Here is a 20161-nt window from a genome sequence, read left to right as displayed (position 1 = left end):
CAAGGATGGTTCGAGTCGACTTTGTGTTGATTACCGTCCAGTGAACAAGAAGACCATCAAGAACAAATACCCACTTCCCAACATCAATGAGCTGTTCAAACAACTCAAGGGTGCCCAAGTATTCTCCAAGCTTGATCTCCGTATGGGTTATCACCAGATTCGTATTCGTGAGCAAGATATTCCCAAGACAGCGTTCAGAACAAGCTTTGGTTCATATGAATACACCGTCATGTCTTTTGGCCTCGCCAACGCTCCTCCGACGTTCTCTCGCATGATGAACTTCATCTTCAACGCCTACACCAATGACTTCATTTTAGTCTATCTCGACGACATTCTGGTTTTCTCCAAGAACAAGGAAGATCATACCAAGCACTTGCGTTTGGTTCTTGGCAAGCTCAGGGAACATCAGTTCTACGCCAAGTTCTCCAAGTGCGAATTTTGGCTCGATGAGGTTCTTTATCTTGGTCATATCATCTCTGTCAAGGGCATTTCCGTGAATCCCGAGAAGGTATCCGCAATTGTGAATTGGGAACCTCCTCAGAACGTGAAGCAACTCCGCAGTTTCCTCGGTCTCGCAAGCTATTGCAGAAGATTCGTTGAAAACTTTTCTAAGATCGCCAAACCTCTCTCAAATCTTCTTCAGAAGCATGTCAAGTACGTTTGGTCTCCGGAGTGTGATATTGCTTTCAACACTTTGAAAGAGAAGTTAATCACTGCTCCAGTTCTGACTCCGCCTGATGAATCCAAACCGTACGAGGTCTTTTGTGATGCCTCTCTCCAAGGTCTCGGTGCTGTACTGATGCAAGAGAAGAAAGTTGTTGCTTATACCTCTCGCCAGTTGAAGCCTAATGAGAAGAACTACCCCACTCATGATCTCGAGTTGGCGGCAGTTGTGCACGCTTTGTTGACTTGGAGACATCTTCTATTGGGAAGGAAAGTGGACATTTTCACTGATCACAAGAGTCTCAAGTACATATTCACCCAGCCTAATCTCAACCTCAGGCAGACTCGATGGGTCGAAATGATTCAAGAGTACAATCCGAGTATTGAGTATACTCCAGGCAAGGCCAATGTGATTGCTGACGCTTTGAGCAGAAAAGCATATTGCAACAGTCTGATTCTCAAGCCCTATCAACCCGAGCTTTGTGAAGCTTTCCGCAAACTTAATCTGCAAATTGTTCCTCAAGGTTTCCTCGCCAACCTTCAAGTTTCTCCTACCTTGGAAGACCAGATTCGCCAAGCCCAGCTTCTTGATGCTATGGTGAAGAAGGTGAAGATTGGTATTGCAAAGAGTCAGTCCAAGTACAAGTGCTACCGACTTGATGAAAAGGACACTCTCTTCTTCGAGGATCGAATTGTTGTGCCCAAAGGTGACCTACGTAAAGTGATCATGAACGAGGCTCACAACTCTCTCCTCTCCATCCACCCTGGTAGTACGAAGATGTATCAGGATCTCAAGAAAGCTTATTGGTGGACTCGAATGAAGCGCGAGATCGCTCAATTCGTGAACGAGTGTGATGTCTGCAGAAGAGTGAAGGCAGAACACCAAAGGCCAGCAGGTCTCCTCCAACCTCTTGCCATTCCAGAATGGAAGTTTGACCACATTGAAATGGACTTCGTGACTGGGTTTCCAAAGTCCAAGCGTGGCAATGATGCTATATTCGTTGTCATCGACAAGCTCACCAAAGTGGCTCACTTTCTGCCTATCAAAGGGTCAATCACTGCAGCTTAATTGGCGGAACTCTATACCTCTCGCATTGTCTCTCTGCACGGTATTCCTCAAGTGATATCTTCAGACCGTGGCAGCATCTTTACCTCCAAGTTTTGGGATTCTTTTCAGAAGGCCATGGGCACCAGCATCCGCTTCAGCACTGCTTTCCATCCTCAAACAAGCGGTCAAGTCGAGCGTGTCAACCAGATTCTTGAAGATATGCTCAGGGCTTGTGTGATCTCCTTCGGCATGAAGTGGGAGGATTGTCTTCCTTATGCTGAATTCTCCTATAACAATAGCTTTCAAGCAAGTTCGGGCAAGGCCCCCTTTGAGATTCTATATGGCAAGAAGTGTCGTACCCCTCTCAACTGGTCTGAAACCGGTGAACGTCAGCTGCTGGGTAATGACCTGATCACAGAGGCAGAAGAAATGTGCAAGGTCATTCGTGATAACCTCAAAGCAGCCCAATCCCGCCAGAAGAGCTACTATGACAGTAAGCATCGTGATCTGGCTTTCGAGATCGGAGATCACGTTTACCTCCGCGTCTCTCCTATGAAAGGTACTCGTCGCTTCGGTATCAAAGGGAAGCTTGCCCCCAGATATGTCGGACCTTTCAAGATTATCAGCAAGAGAGGCGACCTCGCCTATCAACTCGAGCTTCCTTCAAACTTTGCAAATGTTCATGATGTGTTCCATGTCTCTCAGCTCCGAAAGTGCTTCAAGACGCCTGACCGCACCGTCAACTTCGAGGACATTGAGCTCCAAGAAGATCTCTCCTATCGTGAGCACCCAGTTGCTATTCTTGAAGAGACTGAACGCAAGACCCGCAACAAGTCAATCAAATTCCTCAAAGTCAAGTGGTCTCACCATTCCGATCGTGAAGCTACCTGGGAACGCGAGGATCACCTCCGTTCTGAGTACCCGGAGTTCTTTCAGTCCTAGATCTCGGGACGAGATCTTTTCGTAGTGGTGGAGTGTTGTAACGCCCCAGATACACTGTCCATATTTGTATCCAACTCTTGCCGTTTCCGGCGTTAACTTATATTTATTTCTCGGGTTCGGGTCTTTGCCTCCGTGTGTTGTTTTCGTTTTCTTGCATCTCATATATTGTCATCTCGTGCATTGCATTTGCATACATGTTCATCTCATGCATTCGAGCATTTTCCCCGTTGTCCGTTTTGCATTCCGGCACTTCGTTCTCCTCCGGTGGTCATTTCTAGCTTTCTTTCATGTGTGGGGTTCAAACATTTCCGGATTGGACCGAGACTTGTCATGCGGCCTTGGTTTACTACCGGTAGACCGCCTATCAAGTTTCGTATCATTTGGACTTCGTTTGATACTCCAACGGTTAACCGAGGGACCGAAAAGGCCTCGTGTGTGTTGCAGCCCAACACCCCCCAAATTTGGCCCAAAACCCACCAAACTCTTCTCCATGTCCTAGATCGTTCGATCACGATCGCGTGGGCGAAAACCGCACCTCATTTGGACTCTCCTAGCTCCACTTATGCCTATTTAAAGGCCCCCCTTTTTCGGATCTCGTCTTCCTCCCCGTCCTCCTCCAAAAAAAAACAGATCAAAACCCTCCCCCACCAACGGACGTGTCCGGATCCGACCGGACAACGTCCGCCCGCCGCCGCCAGCCTACCCGCGCCCGCCACGTGGCACCTCCGCCGCCGCCACCGACAGCCCCGGCGCGGAGCCCGAGGCCGCATCGCCGCCGCCCGCCTCCTCCTTCGCCCGAGGCCGCCGCCGCCCGCCGCCCTCGTCGTCGGCGCCGCCCCGCCGCCGCCCGCATCGGCGCCGCCGCCGCCGCCTCTCCTCGCCCCCGCACCGCCGGCCCCACCGCCTCCTCGCCGCGCCGCCGCGAGACGCCGCCGCCGCCGGCGCCGCCGACCGCCGCCGCGCCGGCCTCGCTCCGCCTCGCCGGCCTCCTCCCCAAGCTCCGGCTCCGGCGAGCTCCTCCGGCTGCTACAGTAACTCGGGCGGTGCCTCGGTTTCCGTGCGCTGGATCTGGATCTGGGTTGACCCCCTCTCCCCCGAAACCCTAACTCCCAGATTTTTATGCATTCTTTGACTGCTTGTATCTCCGCAACCGTAGCTCCGTTTTGGGCATATGATATATCAAAATCTTCGCCTCGACATGTACATCATTTCATTCCATTGCATCATTTGCATTTGAGGTCATCTTGATTCACAAAATTCTGTTAGTAGGAGGCTTCGTGAGTTAAATTGCAGATCCGTTAGTTCATCATACACTTTTGTCATTTTTGCCATGTTTAATTCGTGCATGATATGCCTGTGCCCCTTTGGGATGAATTGTTAAGCATTTTTTCTTCTTTCCAGAGGTGCCACCCATGCATTTTTAGGATGTGTGTGTTGTCTTGTGCAAGATTGCGAAGAGAGGTACCTGAGATTGCTGATTTCAGGGACTTAGTGATTTTCACTAAGTCTGGGATATTTTAGTTCATGCTGCTATATGTCCAGCTTGTTTCCTAGTGATCCATGCCTCTTTTGAGGATGATCAGTAAGGGAGTTTTGATATTTATGTTATGCTCTATCCATCCATGTCTTTGTTTGCATATGTGGACTGCTCTAGATTGACTCAATCGAGCTCAACTTTTGCTTCGTTGTTAATCTGGGCAGATCGTCAACTTGTTTGCGATTTTGCCGATGCTACCGTTAGTGTTCCATGCATGCTATGCCTTTGTTCTTGCCATGTGTAGCTAGAATATTGTGCCTTCTTGCTGGATATATGCTTGCTTTGCCATGACTTGCACCGTAGTGAGTGCATCGAGCTCGTTTACATGCCTTCGTGAGTTAAATTTCTGCATGTCTCAGTTTTCACTAAGTCTGAAAACTGATTGCGTTCGAGCTATGTTCGTGAGCTCGGTAGAGTATTTTGTGAACCCTTTTGGCCCCAGGTCACTTTGGGTGTTTTGTTAAGCTTGTTGAGTAGCTCCATTCCATGTTCTTACTTGTCATGTTCAGGTTTCGTTTCATGTTGTTTTGCTGCTCTGAAGAGGGCTTCGTGATCTGAAATTTCAGGCTAGTGTCAATTTCACCAAGTCTGGAATCTGTTTTGCATATTCATTTTTGCCATGCTTGTTTGAACCTCTTAATGGATGAATTTGCCTATGGCTCAGTGCTAGTGTTTTGTTAACCATCTTGTGTACATCACTGCCATGCATTTTGTTTTCATGTTTAGTGGCTGTAGCATGTTCATTTCGTTGCATTTAGGAGCCTACTTGCTGTATATCGCAGATCGGTTCGTTTCGTAAAACGCTCGCCATTTCCAAACCGTAGCTCCGATTCCTATGATCTTTATACCGTTTTCAAGCGATTTCATCCCCTCTATCCAGTGGCACCCTTGGAATTCCAAGTTGAGGCCAGGTTCATACATTTCCTGTCATATCTTGCATTTTGCATCCCGCATCGCATCCCGCATAGCATGTCATCATTTCATCATATTGCTTGGTCTTGCACGTGGTTGATTGTATCCTTGTTGCTTGTTTATCTTGTTGGGTAGAGCCGGGAGACGAGTTCGCTACCGAGGAGCCCATTGAGTTTGCTTGTGCGGATCCAGTCAACTCTGACAACTGTGCAGGCAAGATGATCATACCCTCGAAATCACTACTATCTTTGCTATGCTAGTTTGCTCGCTCTTTTGCTTTGCCACTGCTACGATGCCTACCTTTTGCTTGTCAGCCTCCTAATTGCATGATTGAACCTCTAACCTACCATTGTCCTAGCAAACCGTTGATTGGCTACGTTACCGCTTTGCTCAGCCCTTCTTATAGCGTTGTTAGTTGCAGGTGAAGATTGGAGCCGTTCCTTGTTGGAACATTTATTTACTTGTTGGGATATCATTATATTGCTATGTTATCTTAATGTATCTATATACTTGGTAAAGGGTGGAAGGCTCGGCCTCTCGCCTAGTGTTTTGTTCCACTCTTGCCGCCCTAGTTTCCGTCATATCGGTGTTATGTTCCCGGATTGTTGCGTCCCTTACGCGGTTGGGCTATAATGGGAACCCCTTGATAGTTCGCCTTGATTAAAGCTTTTCCAGCAATGCCCAACATTGGTTTTATCATTTGCCGCCTACCCCCTTTTCCCTTGGGTTTCCGGAGCCTGAGGGTCATCTTTATTTTAGCCCCCCACGGGCCAGTGCTCCTCTGAGTGTTGGTCCAAACTAGAGCACTGTGCAGCGCAACCTCGGGGAAACTCAAGGGCTGGTTTTAGTTGTACGGATTGCTCATCTGAGTGTGCCCTGAGAAAGAGATATGTGCAGCTCCTATCGGGATTTGTTGGCACATTCGGGCGGTGTTGCTGGACTTGTTTTAACCTGTCGAATCATCTTGTTGTACCGAGATACCGAGTCTGATCGGTGTGTCTTGGGTGGAGGTCTATTCCTTCGTTGACCGTGAGAGCTTGTTATGGGCTAAGTTGGGACTCCCCTGCAGGGATTGATCTTTCGAAAGCCATGCCCGCGGTTATGGGCAGATGGGAATTTGTTAATGTCCGGTTGTAGATAACTTTAACTAAACTTAATTAAAATGAATCAACCGTGTGTGTTACCGTGATGGCCCCTTCTCGGCGGAGTCCGGGAAGTGGACACGGTGTTGGAGTTATGCTTGCGCAGGATGTTCCTTTAGCTTCTCGCTCGTGCTTCGCCTCCTCTTCTCGCTCTCATTTGCGTATAAGCTAGCCACCATATATGCTAGTCGCTTGCTGCAGCTCCACCTATATTGCCGTACCTGTCCTATAAGCTTAAATAGTCTTGATCGCGTGGGTGTGAGATTGCTGAGTCCCTGTGGCTCACAAATACTACAACTCCAGATGCAGGTCCAGGTGTTTCTGCTCCGGTTGACGATTACGAGCTCAAGTGGGAGTTCGACGAGGACTCTCAGCGATACTACGTGTCTTTTCCGGATGATCAGTAGTGGTGCCTAGTTGGGGTTATCGATTCAGGGCCTTGTCGCATGTTGGGGTCTTTTCTATTTTGGCACCGTAGTCGGGCCATGAGTGATTTGTATGATGGATGTTATTTATGTACTTTGATGTGACGTGGCGAGTGTAAGCAAACTACGTTTCTCCCCTTTATATTATTTGTGTACATGGGATGTGTAATGATTTCCCGACTTGCGACATTGCTTTCAATGCGGTTATGCCTCTAAGTCGTGCCTCGACACGTGGGAGATATAGCCGCATCGAGGGCGTTACACGCGGATCTAGCACCTTCTAATCATGAGTCTGAGGACGATGATGTGCCCCTAGATTTTGCCGCTGTTAGTTCCGTTGTGCCCGGTTATGAGGACCGGGCGACAGAGCCTAGTAAACCAAAGCGTAAGCGGAAACGGAAGATTTATCCCGATTCTGCAGTTCGTAGGAGTGCTCGGATTCGGACTACTAAAAAGTTCCATGACGAAATATGAAAGGAATCTTTTGGAATAGCAGAGGTCTGAAAGACTTGGCTAAAAGAAGGTTTCTTGCTGAGGCTTCTCTGGAACATCGGTTAGATTTTATTGCTCTATCGGAAACCGGTAGAGATAATTTTGCGCCTCAGTTTCTATCCTCTCTTGCGGGTGGTGTTGATTTCGATTGGCATAGCCTCCCGCCGCGAGGAAGAACGGGTGGTATCTTTCTAGGTGTGAGATGCGATTCGCTTGAAGTCCGAAGTGTAGTGATGGGTGACTTCGCGGTAAAGTTTCGAGTTAGGTCTAAAGTTGATGGTTTCAACTGGGCTTTGGTGGCGGTTTATGGTGCCGCACAGCCCGAGCTTAAACCGGAGTTTCTAGCGGATCTTGTTCGAATCTGTGGGTTCGAGCAGCTTCCAATTTTGGTCGGGGGTGATTTCAATATCATTAGGAGGAGAGAGGAGAAAAATAATGATAACTTTGACGGTAGGTGGTCGTTTATGTTCAATACCATTATTGAAAGCTTGGATCTGAGGGAGATAGACCTTTCTGGTAGAAAGTTTACCTGGGCTAATGCTTTGCCAAACCCGACATACGAAAAGCTTGATCGAGTTCTCGCGAGCGTGGAGTGGAAACAGAAATTCCCTCTTGTCACGGTGCAAGCTCTCTCGCGGGGAATATCCGATCACACACCCCTGTTCGTGGACTCAGGGGAGCCGAACCACGTGGGAAACAAAAACACCTTCTCATTCGAGATGGCCTGGTTTGAACGTGAGGGGTTTTTAGACCTAATCGCCAGGGAATGGGCTAAGGGTGTAGGAGGTAGGACGGCGGTTGAGCGTTGGCAGAATAAGATTAGGCATTTGAGAAGTTTCTTACGGGGTTGGGCTAAGCACCTCAGTGGGGTGTATAAGATTGAGAAGGATAGGCTCCTTTCTCTTATACAGACCTTGGACATAAAAGCTGAATCCGCGATTTTGCTGCCAGCTGAGCTCCAGATTAAAACTGAGGTGGAGAAGAGGTTGAAAGAACTTCTCCGCGAAGAAGAGTTGAAGTGGGCTTCGCGAGCTAAGGTCCGCAAAGTGGTCCAAGGGGACGCGAATACTCAATTCTTTCACTTGATTGCCAATGGTAAGCACAGAAAAAGCGAATCTTTCAACTTGAACAAGATGAGGGCACTATTTTAGGACAGGATAATCTAAAAACATATATTACTGACTATTATAGGCAGTTATTTGGACCTCCGGAGGATAATTGTGTCTCCCTCGATGAGTCCAGGACTGGGGATGTGCCTCAATTGTCTGTTGCCGATAATGATATCCTAGTTGCCCCGTTCTCAGAGAAGGAGGTGTTTGATACTATTGCACAAATGAAAAACAATAAGGCTCCCGGACCGGATGGGTTCCCGGTCGAGTTCTATAAAAAGTGCTGGCACATTATTAAGGGGGATTTGTTACCTATGTTTCATGATCTGTTCTCTGGACAGCTTCAATTATTTCACTTGAATTTTGGAACTATCACATTGCTCCCTAAGAAAACGGATGCGGTGAGAATTGAGCAGTTCAGGCCGATCTGCCTCCTCAATGTTAGTTTCAAAATATTCACCAAGGTCGGGACTAATAGGCTCACACAGATTGCGCGTTCTGTGGTGAAATAATCCCAAACTGCTTTCATGCCGGACAGAAACATCCTTGAAGGGGTGGTTGTCCTTCATGAAACGCTCCATGAAATCCACTCCAAAAAATTAGATGGAGTAATTTTTAAGGTGGATTTTGAGAAAGCGTACGATAAGGTCAAATGGCCATTCCTCCAACAGGCATTGCGTATGAAAGGTTTTAATGAAGCCTGGCGCCGACAGGTCGAATCATTTACGCAAAAAGGGAGTGTGGGAATTAAAGTGAATGACGACATAGGTCATTATTTCTAGACACATAAAGGCCTAAGACAAGGAGATCCAATGTCCCCTATCCTGTTTAACATTGTGGTGGATATGTTAGCAATTTTGATAGGAAGGGCTAAGGAGAATGGTCAAGTGGGTGGCTTGGTACCTCATCTTGTTGATGGAGGTGTATCCATCCTTCAGTACGCTGATGATACAATCATCTTTATGGAGCATGACTTGGCCAAGGCGAGAAATATGAAGCTGGTGTTATGCCTATTTGAACAATTGACCGGGTTAAAGATTAACTTTCATAAGAGCGAGTTGTTCTGCTTTGGTAGAGCCAAAGACGAACAGGAGTCTTATAGGCAATTGTTTGGGTGCGAGTTGGGGATTTTACCCTTCTCCTACCTAGGTATTCCGATACACCATCGTAGGCTGACAACAGAGAATGGAAGTGCATCGAAGACCGATTTGAGAAGAAACTGAGTTGCTGGAAGGGTAAGCTCATGTCATACGGAGGCCGATTAATCTTGATAAATTCGGTGCTCACGAGTATGCCTATGTTCCTCTTATCGTTCTTTGAGGTCCCAGTTGGTGTTAGGAAAAGACTGGACTTCTATCGATCGCGTTTCTTTTGGCAGGGTGATGAACTTAAAAGAAAATACCGGCTTGCTAAATGGGATATCATCTGTCGACCGACAGACCAAGGGGGTCTTGGTATTGAGAATCTTGAAGTTAAGAACAGATGCCTTCTTAGTAAGTGGTTGTGGAAGCTCTCGTCCGGGACTGAGGCCATGTGGGCGCAGATCCTTCGTAGCAAGTACCTCCAGACTAAAACATTGTCCCAGGTCACAGTCAGGCTGACTGACTCGCCTTTCTGGAAAGGACTAATGAAAGTCAAACAAACAATGTTCAATAGGACGAGGTTTGTTATTGGAAACGGTGCTAGTACACGTTTCTGGGAGGATACTTGGCTTGGCGACTCACCCTTGGCCATTCAATATCCGTCTTTATATCGTAAACGACGTGAGGTGTTCGTTGCAACGATATTTCAATCTGTCCCCCTTAATATTCAGTTTAGACGGGCGCTAGCGGGCAATCATTGGGACGAATTGATCCATCTAGTTAGGAGACTCATGGAGGTTCAATTTTCTGACCAACCTGGTGAATTACGCTGGAAACTGACTAGGTCTGGAGTATTTACAGTTAAATCAATGTATATTGATGTTATTAATTCGAATTCCATTCGAACTTCCAAGATTGTATGGGATGTCAAAGTTCCTTTGAAAATAAAAGTGTTTATGTGGTTTGTCCATAAACAAATTATTTTAACAAAAGACAACTTGATAAAGCGTAATTGGACAGGACCTGCTAGGTGTGGTTTCTGTGATCGGGATGAGACGATTAAGCACCTCTTTCTTGATTGCCCGTTAGCCAAAGTCCTTTGACGGACGGTCCACATTGCTTTTAATATTACTCCACCGAATTCTGTCAATGCATTATTTGAGACATGGCTTAATGGGATTGAGCCTGACTTAGCAAAAGATATTCGGGTTGGAGTTTGTGCTTTGCTGTGGACTATCTGGAATTGCAGAAATGATTTGGTTTTTAACAAAACATCACGTATTCATTTTTTGCAGGTTATTTTCCGCGCCACGACAGTGATCCGTTCGTGGTCGCTACTCAGTCCGATGGAAGCCAGGGAGCAGTTGGTTACTGGATCTATCCGTTGGGAGATGGTACCTCGGGATATCTTCAACCGGTTTGGATGGCGGTTATGTAATAGGATAGGCAATTAGTTTACCTGACTATTTTAGCCAGCCGGTTGTGGCGTCTTCTCTTGGCTAGTTTGTGTCGCTAGCATTTTAGGCTCTGTGTGAGCTGTCTTTTGTTTTTAAAGTTGGAGACTTTGGAACCTTGTTGGCATATTTTGTTCCTTTGGTTAATAAGATGGCGTATGCATCACTCTGATGCAGAGGCCGGGGAGCCCCCCCTTTTCGAAAAAAAGACATGGGAATAAAACTACACATGCTCTTGAGACGTCTTGGAGCCGTGGAGACTGCCGAGGAAATCACTTCAGCTTCAGCATTTCCCTCTAGGCCTCCGCATAAAACCGACCATGTTTTTGAGAATCCAAGAGATAGTCTCTAAAATACAATCTTCTATTTTATGCGCCGGAATGTCATGGTAGATAACTACATATGGGATCATATCCAAGATTTTAAATCTAGGCCGATACGACCGACATATAGGCCGATATATCACTTTTGGGGCTCCACCGATATAAACATAACATATCATTTTGCAAATATCATTTTCCAACATATCATCTGATATGGCCGATATCTGGCCTGATATGTCCACTGATATAGGACGATATGTAGACGACAACAATTATTTATTAGATAACACTGAAATAAGATTATGCATTTACAAGTTCATTATATATTATCAAAGTCATCCACAATGTTTCGTACAAATGCATATATATCGTACTATTTTTAACCATAGAGTAAGCATTTTGTGCAACTTTCCTTAATAGTTTCTTAATCGACAAGTTAATAAACTAAGAATCTAAAAGTGTTATGTTAAATTTTTGATATCATACATTTTGTTTTACTAAAAATAAATGTTTTGAAAAAGAATAACAAAAAAAACTACACATGTTTTCGCCGATATATCACCCAATATCCGACATTCGATATGTCAAAGCCAAACTGATATGAAGCCGATATCCGATATTTTGAAGCTTGATCATATCACATGATGTTTTATAGCAATACTTACAAAAAAAATGCTGAAGTGCAAGAAACAGAATAGTTAAGTGAACAATCCATAGAAACATGAATTGCTAGCAAATGTTACATGATAAAAGTGTATTTCTCAAATCTAAAACATTTTTTCAACATAATCCATATACTTTAAGAGCTACTAAGATTTTAGTCCGTGTAATATTTTAGCATTATTTGATTAATCATGCATAATGTTGCAGAATGACAACAGATTATTGTAGTATCCATCCTCAAAGAGATGTTGATGTTTACTGAAATATACTGTGTCATGCATTACGTCCTTGCTGATTAACAATAGCATCATTCAGTCACTCACAAACTTTAGGACATCCTAGAGTATGAGCCACTGACATCCTTTTGTGAAGTGATAAAACAATAGTATAGTTATATCCAAACTAACAATGTATTCAATACCAAACAATCAGACGACAACGCAGATATATGTTTGTTGCTAGAATATCACATGTATAATACTGAGAGATAATTATATCTGATTACAGTTTCATGCTATTTGATTACTGCTTGTTAAGGTTTATACTGCAAATAGACTGTTGGAAATATGCCCTAGAGGCAATAATAAATTAAGTTATTATTATTATATTTCATTGTTCATGATAATCGTTTATTATCCATGCTAGAATTGTATTGATAGGAAACTCAGATACATGTGTGGATACATAGACAACACCATGTCCCTAGTAAGCCTCTAGTTGACTAGCTCGTTGATCAATAGATGGTTACGGTTTCCTGACCATGGACATTGGATGTCGTTGATAACGGGATCACATCATTAGGAGAATGATGTGATGGACAAGACCCAATCCTAAGCCTAGCACAAAGATTGTGTAGTTCGTATGCTAAATCTTTTCTAATGTCAAGTATCATTTCCTTAGACCATGAGATTGTGCAACTCCCGGATACCGTAGGAATGCTTTGGGTGTGCCAAACGTCACAACGTAACTGGGTGGCTATAAAGGTACACTACAGGTATCTCCGAAAGTGTCTGTTGGGTTGGCACGAATCGAGACTGGGATTTGTCACTTCGTGTAAACGGAGAGGTATCTCTGGGCCCACTCGGTAGGACATCATCATAATGTGCACAATGTGATCAAGGATTTGATCACGGGATGATGTGTTACGGAACGAGTAAAGAGACTTGCCGGTAACGAGATTGAACAAGGTATCGGGATACCGACGATCGAATCTGGGGCAAGTATCATACCGATGGACAAAGGGAATTGTATACGTGATTGATTGAATCCTTGACATCGTGGTTCATCCGATGAGATCATCGTGGAACATGTGGGAGCCAACATGGGTATCCAGATCCCGCTGTTGGTTATTGACCGGAGAGTTGTCTCGGTCATGTCTGCATGGTTCCCGAACCCGTAGGGTCTACACACTTAAGGTTCGATGACGCTAGGGTTATAAAGAAAGTTTGTATGTGGTTACCGAATGTTGTTCGGAGTCCCGGATGAGATCCCGGATGTTACGAGGAGTTCCGGAATGGTCCGGAGGTAAAGAATTATATATGGGAAGTCATGTTTTGGTCGCCGGAAAAGTTTCGGGTTTTATCGGTAATGTACCGGGACCACCGGGAGGGTCCCGGTGGTCCACCAAGTGGGGCCACAAGCCCCGGAGGGCTGCATGGGCCAAGTGTGGGAGGGGACCAGCCCCAGGTGGGCTGGTGCGCCCCCCCACAAGGGCCCAAGGTGCCTAGGGTTTGGGGAGGGGGCGCCTCCACCTAGCTTGGGGGGCAAGTTTCCCCCTCTCCCCCCCTTGGCCGCCACCCTAGATGGGTTTGGGGCTGCCGCACCCCTTGGGGTGGAAACCCTAAAGGGGGCGCACCCCCGTCCCTCTCCCCTATATATACTTGAGGACTTTGGGGCTGCCTACACATGAGTTTTGACCTCTCCATGGCACAGCCCTGCCTCTCTCCCTCCTCCTCTCCCGCGGTGCTTGGCGAAGCCCTGCAGGATTGCCACGCTCCTCCACCACGCCGTCGTGCTGCTGCTGGACGGAGTCTTCCCCAACCTCTTCCTCTCCCCTTGCTGGATCAAGGCATGGGAGACGTCACCGAGCTGTACGTGTGTTGAACGCGGAGGTGCCGTCCGTTTGGCACTAGGATCTCCGGTGATTTGAATCACGACGAGTACGATTCCATCAACCTCGTTCACTTGAACGCTTCCGCTTAGCGATTTACAAGGGTATGTAGATGCACTCTCCTTCCCCTCGTTGCTAGATTACTCCATAGATTGATCTTGGTGATGCGTAGAAAATTTTGAATTTCTGCTACGATCCCTAACATAGACATTATTGCATAGAAACGGGTCATAACTTGAGTAAACCATATTACTAGTGGAGGTGGTACGGTAGGTACTATAGAGTAAGAAATAAATTTTCTTGCCAGCAGACCTTTAAATTAAAAAAGTCATGTCGTGTCGAGCGGCGATGGTATGGACGAGCTCGCACGCTCCCGGTATGTGTACCAATGGGACGTTGCCGCGTTGAGATGTGTATTAAGTGTGTTCGGTCAGTGGCGCGACAGATACGACAACTAAGCAGTAGAATACGGAGACGGGTCCGTCAACGATCACAGTTCCGGTACTCCCTCCGTTTTTATTTACTCCGCGTATTAGTTTTGATTAAAGTCAAGCTTTATAAACTTTGACAAAGTTTATAAACAAAAATATCAACATATACAATAACAAATCAATATCATTAGATTCATTATCGAATGTACTTTTACATTATATAGATTTGTTATGCTAAATATTTATGTTCTTTTCTATAAACTTGGTCAAACTTTAGAAAATTTGACTTTAGTCAACTCTAATATGCGGAGTAAATAAAAACGAAGGGAGTACAAGTTGCATATGTGCCGCTTGCTCATTTCTGTTTCCCACGGTATGTAAGTCATGTGGTCAGATCAATCATGGCGCGCAAAAATGGTGTAACCTTATCGGATAAGCGTCTTCCTCCGGGAAAAACAGAAGGGGATAGCCGTGCTATGACATTGTGGGGTTTTTTGATTTTTTGCCACTAATTACTTTATACTTTGACAATTTGCCACTCTTTACATTGTAATTGATCTGGTGCCACTTTTTACATTGTACTTTGATTTTTTGCCCTTTGTCACATGGGCTCCGCATATAATGACCAAAATACCCATGCTCTCAGATTGACAGGACAGGAGCTCTTGGTCGCTCGTCTCATCCCCTTCTTTCGCCAGCAGGAACGCCACGAGACCGTGGCGGCTACTCGACGGCAAATCGCGCTCGGTGGTCCTCGACGGCCGACTGCCCTTGTCGTCCACGGCAGCTACATCCCGGCGAGGTGGTTCCTCTCTGTCCCGCTCCCCCTCCCGCAGCGGCTACATCTTGGCGTGTGCTCTGCCGCCGGCCACCGCGTTGCCGTGATGTACGCTGCCACTGCTGCTTCTAATCTGCAGCCGGCCACCGCGTTGCGGTGATGCGCGCTGCCGCTGTGGCTCCACGTCGTACACCATGGCACGGACGGGTTGACCCTTCCCTTCACCACCTCGGACACTGGCAGCAGCAACTCGTCCATGGTGTGGAAGCCGACGACGTGCTCTACTCCGTTCACCAGCTTGTGTAGGTCGTCCCATGCGGTCTTCGAGCCGTACGGCCGCCGCGCCGCCCCAGTGCAGGTCGTCCCGCGCTGTCATGACCGCCGCCTCTGTGCAGGTCTTCAACAGCAAGGAACGCCGGCCTCGTAGCTGCTCCGCGATGCGTTGTCTAGCTGCATCATGGATAAAGAGCACCATGTACAGAGCCTGTAAGTTCCTTTTCGTTTTCCTTTTTTGACGTTCTCACAGCTTGCATCTTGATCCATCTCTTGTTTGCATGGATGGATTCATCAGTGAACGACATCGAGCTCTTCTACCACCTGGAGACGCGCCGGCCTCCTCCATCGCCGGGGAGGGGGAGCAGCACGGCTGTGCCACCAGCGGCATCTGCTACTCTGGCGGCGGCCATCAGCAGATAACAACGGCGGCGGTGAACTGGTTCAACCCATCCTAATTTGTTTTGAATCAGTGAATTGGCTGGATGCACTGGTCAAATTAGCACAAGGGTAGTTTTGTCCACTGTTTTTTGTATATATTATGTTAATCATTTGCAAGTATTATTTTTGTGTGAAAAAGTGACAAAAGATCAAAGTGCAAAGTAAAGAGTGGCAATAAGTCAATTACAATGTAATGAGTGGCAAATTATCAAAGTGCAAAGTAAGTGGTGGCAAAAAGTCAAAAACCCCGACATTGTGGGTCCATACTCCGGCGGCAACGCTTCAGCGAAAAAAAAACCCCTATCCTTCGAGACGCTGCACGACGGCAGGGACGCATAGCTATGGCGACGGCGGAGGCGACAGGCGAGGGTTTGGAGTTCCTATCGGATCCAGTTGACAGGTATGTTTTGCTGCCGCCGTTTTTTGTTCTCGCCCCCGGCTGATGTAAGCAGACTCGCATCTTATTAGTGCGCGCCTTCATCTCCGTAGGTTTCCTCTGCCAGATCTCGCCGCCGACGAATCGCTGGTAAGCGGCGGAGGCAACCAAACTTTCGTATGCACGGCTACCGAATTCAGTATCGGTGATGTGGGTGATGCGGCGGTGACATTGGAACTAGATTTGCAGAGCGAATGCAATGTAGTGGCTCTGTCGGCGCCGAACTCAGAGCAGTCGACGGGCAAAGACGATCCTCAGGCGCCGGGCTGGACTAAGAGGTATACGCCACATTTGTAGGCTCAGTAAACCTGTAAATTCGACTGGACTGATAATGTTCTCCTCATGTATCATATCGATCTATGCTGGTCTTTACAATATACAGGCAGACAGCCACATTTTAAATGCAGTTACGATGTATTTTTCTGAATCTAAGCTAGTTAAGGTTACCCCATTTTTTCTGAATTATGTATGTCTGCGTTGTGCAGACTGCTTGTTGGGCATGCACCTGAAGTCCTGAAGAACGCCCTCCGTGTGCCGGCAGAATGAGTGCTCTTGAAAAAGCATTGAGAAGATATACTGAGAAGAAAACTGACACTGTAATAGTGCCTGCAGTAGGAAGCACGTCTGATTCACTTGGAGAAGCTTATGACTATTACAATTTGTATTCCTAGGAAATTGGGGATTTGGGGTAAGATATGGCAAGAGCAGGCTTAATGTTGAAAGGACAAAATGCATGCAAGAGATAGTATGTGGCTGCTCGGTAAGCACTGATTTTCAGTTGATTGTTGTGTGGCAATGGCAGATGTTGTGTCAACAAAAAAAATAGTTACTGCCTATCAAGGGAGTCTGAACTAACAAAAAATAAATGTTGTTTGTTTGTGGCATTTGCAGGGGATTCCATAGAAAAGCAACACCCGGACTTGCCAGTGCAGGTGCCCCGCGCTCATACGATTGCTTCGATCAAAGGACAATGGATGGTACATAAGTGAGTTCATACCATCACACAGCCATTCTTTAATGGAGAAGTGTGGCAAGAAGGTGTACTCGCCGTCACACAGACATATCGATATATACACACGTGATGTGGTTAAGCAACTCCATGAAAATAACAATAGCATTGGCAAGGTTTACAATATAATGGAGTAGTTTCTTTGGTTCAATGTCCAATGTGCCATTCATCAAAAGAGCGTTGAGGGGGCTATGTGGCAAGATCAGCCGTGAGCAAGCAGACGATGTTGTCAGGAAGACAATGGATGTTTTTGCCGAGTTGGGAGCAAAAGATACTGGTCTGTACTACAGAGTGCAGTCGGATGAGGATAGCCGCATACGGAATTTGTTATGGTCAACCGGATCAAGCAGGGCCCAGTACCACTTCTTTGGAGATGCGATAACATTTGATACAACATACCGTACCGACCTCGTTGACATGCCATTTGGCCTGTTTGTGGGAGTCAACAGACACTTCTAGACCATGATATTTGGTGGCGTCCTAGTGAGAGATGAGACAGTCGAGACTTTTCAGTGGGTATTCACTGAATTCATTCGCATGATGGGCGGAAAACATCCACAAACTTTGCTTACAGGTAAAAAGGGACATTATATCTAGCAGTCAGACTTTCCATATAGCTTATATCTTCAATTACCTACATTTCACTACGCCTGATTGTGCCTTAAAAATTGCTTCATTAGACTCGACTTGCACTTCTTTTGATATATTGCTCTCCTTTCACTGAGTTACTTGCCTAAGAGCGCTTCTCCTTTCATGTATATGCAGATCAATGCAGGTCCATGGAGATAGCAATGGAGAAAGTGATGCCAGAAACCACTCACCGCTGGTGCAAGTGGCACGTGCTGAAGAAGGCAAAGGAATCTCTGGGACCATACTACACAAAGCGCAACAAATTCAGGCCAGAGTTCCACAAGATAATACTCCCTCCGTTCGGAATTACTTGTCACACAAATGGATGTATCTACAACTAAAATACATCTAGATACATTCATTTCTTGGACGAGTAATTCCGAACGGAGGGAATACATCACATGCTGACAGTGGAGGAATTCGAAACTGCATGGAAGCAACTGACAGAATCACATGGTTTCGAAAAACATCCTTACCTTACTCACATCTATGAAACAAGAGCAAAATGGGCTAAACCGCTAAACCATACTTTAAAAGTAAATTTTGTGCCAAAATGACAAGCACACAGCGCAGCGAGAGTGCGAACCATATGCTCAAGGGTTATGTTCCAGCAAGCTGCCCCATGCATCTCTTTGTTCGACAGTACATGCGGCTTCTTTCTTATAGAGAAGCAAGTGAAAACTATGAGGAGAGGCGCACAAAAATAGTAAGTTTTTGAAATATCATATCTTTCGTAGTGACTGATGTGTGCTATGTAACTGATGCATTCTCCACACAAACAGGTAGCCCCAGAAAATGAACACGCGAAGAGTTGCATGCAAGCAGAGTCTATACACAAGCCATGTTCTAAAAATTTGGTGAGATTATATACGAAGCAGGTCAATACAGAGTAGAGGAGGTGACTAGACAGAAAACCTACTTGGTGCCATGATACCACCCAAAAAAATATGAGAAGTGGGGCAGGATTGTCTACAAAGTAGAACTTGCTGACGAAGGGAATGAGTTGATATTTGAGTGTTCTAGTTTCGAACACACAGGTCTGCTATGCTGCCATTCAGTGAAGGTAAAAATTAAATCCCTTGGTACATGACGCGGGGTGAGCGGTAGACAAACCTGTATGATATGCCATTTGGGCTGCTTGTGGGAGTCAATAATCACTTCCAGAGCGTGATTTTTGGCGGTGTGCTAGTAAGAGATGGGCAGTGGAAACTTTTCAATGGGTGTTCACTGAATTTACCCGCGTGATGGGCGGCAAACATCCACAAACCGTGCTCACAGGTGAACAAAAAAATGATGTGTTTGAAATTTAAAATTTCATCTAGCTTCATAATTCACACTCAGTTACTTCACATGATTCCGTTGAGACGACTAGTGTATTGATTTTCCATTCTTGCTAGCACACTCTTTGTGATGTTCTCTCTTTTTCAGTATACTAGTTCAATAAAATGAATGTTGAATTGCATTTGCAGATCAATGCAAGGCGATGGAAGTAGCAATAGAGAAAGTGATGCCACACACGACTCACTGTTGGTGCAAGTGGCACGTGCACTTTGTAATTTCGTGGGGCTAAAAGCTCCAGAACAAAAACGAAAGCCCGGTCACCAATCACCCGCAGGGATAAACCTCCATATGATGATCGTGGTGCAAAAAGCAAGAAGTACAGACTGACAGCAAATGCACAAGCTTGAAATGGATGCGGGACAAGTAAATGAACTCGCTTGTCCATTATATGTTGAGAACCAGGGCACAAGAGCACCACATGTCCACAAAGAGGTGATCTTCCTCAAAAAGAAAGGAAAGCGGCAAAATGCTCGAACTGTGGCTTCGGTGGTCACAGGAAAAACACCTGCAGCAAGCCTAGGGTTGTACTCCATGTTGAAATTGCTACCTTAGAGCCAAATGCAATTTGCGGGTGACTTAATTTAGATTCAGTGTTTGTTCTGTGTTGTTGAGGGCGTTGTAGCCGTTAACTTTAACTGCAAGACTCTTGTTGTAATAATAACCGTCAGTGAAGTACGCGTTGTTTGTGATCAGGTTGTCGTTGTGATTTGAATGTTTATCATGTAGAGGAAAAAATGTATGAGAGTCTGCCTAATGTTGTAGTGTGCATGTGCATCTCCCCTTTTCTATTTCACTGAGTTCTTGTTTGAGAAATCAATCTGGTCTGGTGCCTTGTGTGAGGAGAGATTCAGTTGATTTTATTTGTTCCCCTCTTATGAAATTGCTTGACGTCATGTTCCTCTGCACCTCTGGGCAGTGGT

The 20161-nt window shown here is 46.0% G+C and overlaps 1 long non-coding RNA gene across 1 annotated transcript; it reads left to right on the top strand.

The window, feature by feature from the left end:
• The first annotated feature begins 16080 nt into the window (after positions 1–16080).
• Positions 16081–20015, top strand: LOC125543566. Its single transcript, XR_007298571.1, has 7 exons — positions 16081–16225; positions 16315–16539; positions 16747–17021; positions 17153–17844; positions 18036–18606; positions 18683–19178; positions 19370–20015. It is a non-coding gene; the product is annotated as an uncharacterized LOC125543566 (long non-coding RNA).
• Positions 20016–20161: the final 146 nt, after the last annotated feature.

This window comes from Triticum urartu, chromosome 3, assembly GCF_003073215.2.
Source record: "Triticum urartu cultivar G1812 chromosome 3, Tu2.1, whole genome shotgun sequence".
NCBI classification, from domain to species: domain Eukaryota; kingdom Viridiplantae; phylum Streptophyta; class Magnoliopsida; order Poales; family Poaceae; genus Triticum; species Triticum urartu.
The sequence above is the reverse complement of the archived record's forward strand: the minus strand, read 5'-3'. Positions and strand labels throughout refer to the sequence as shown.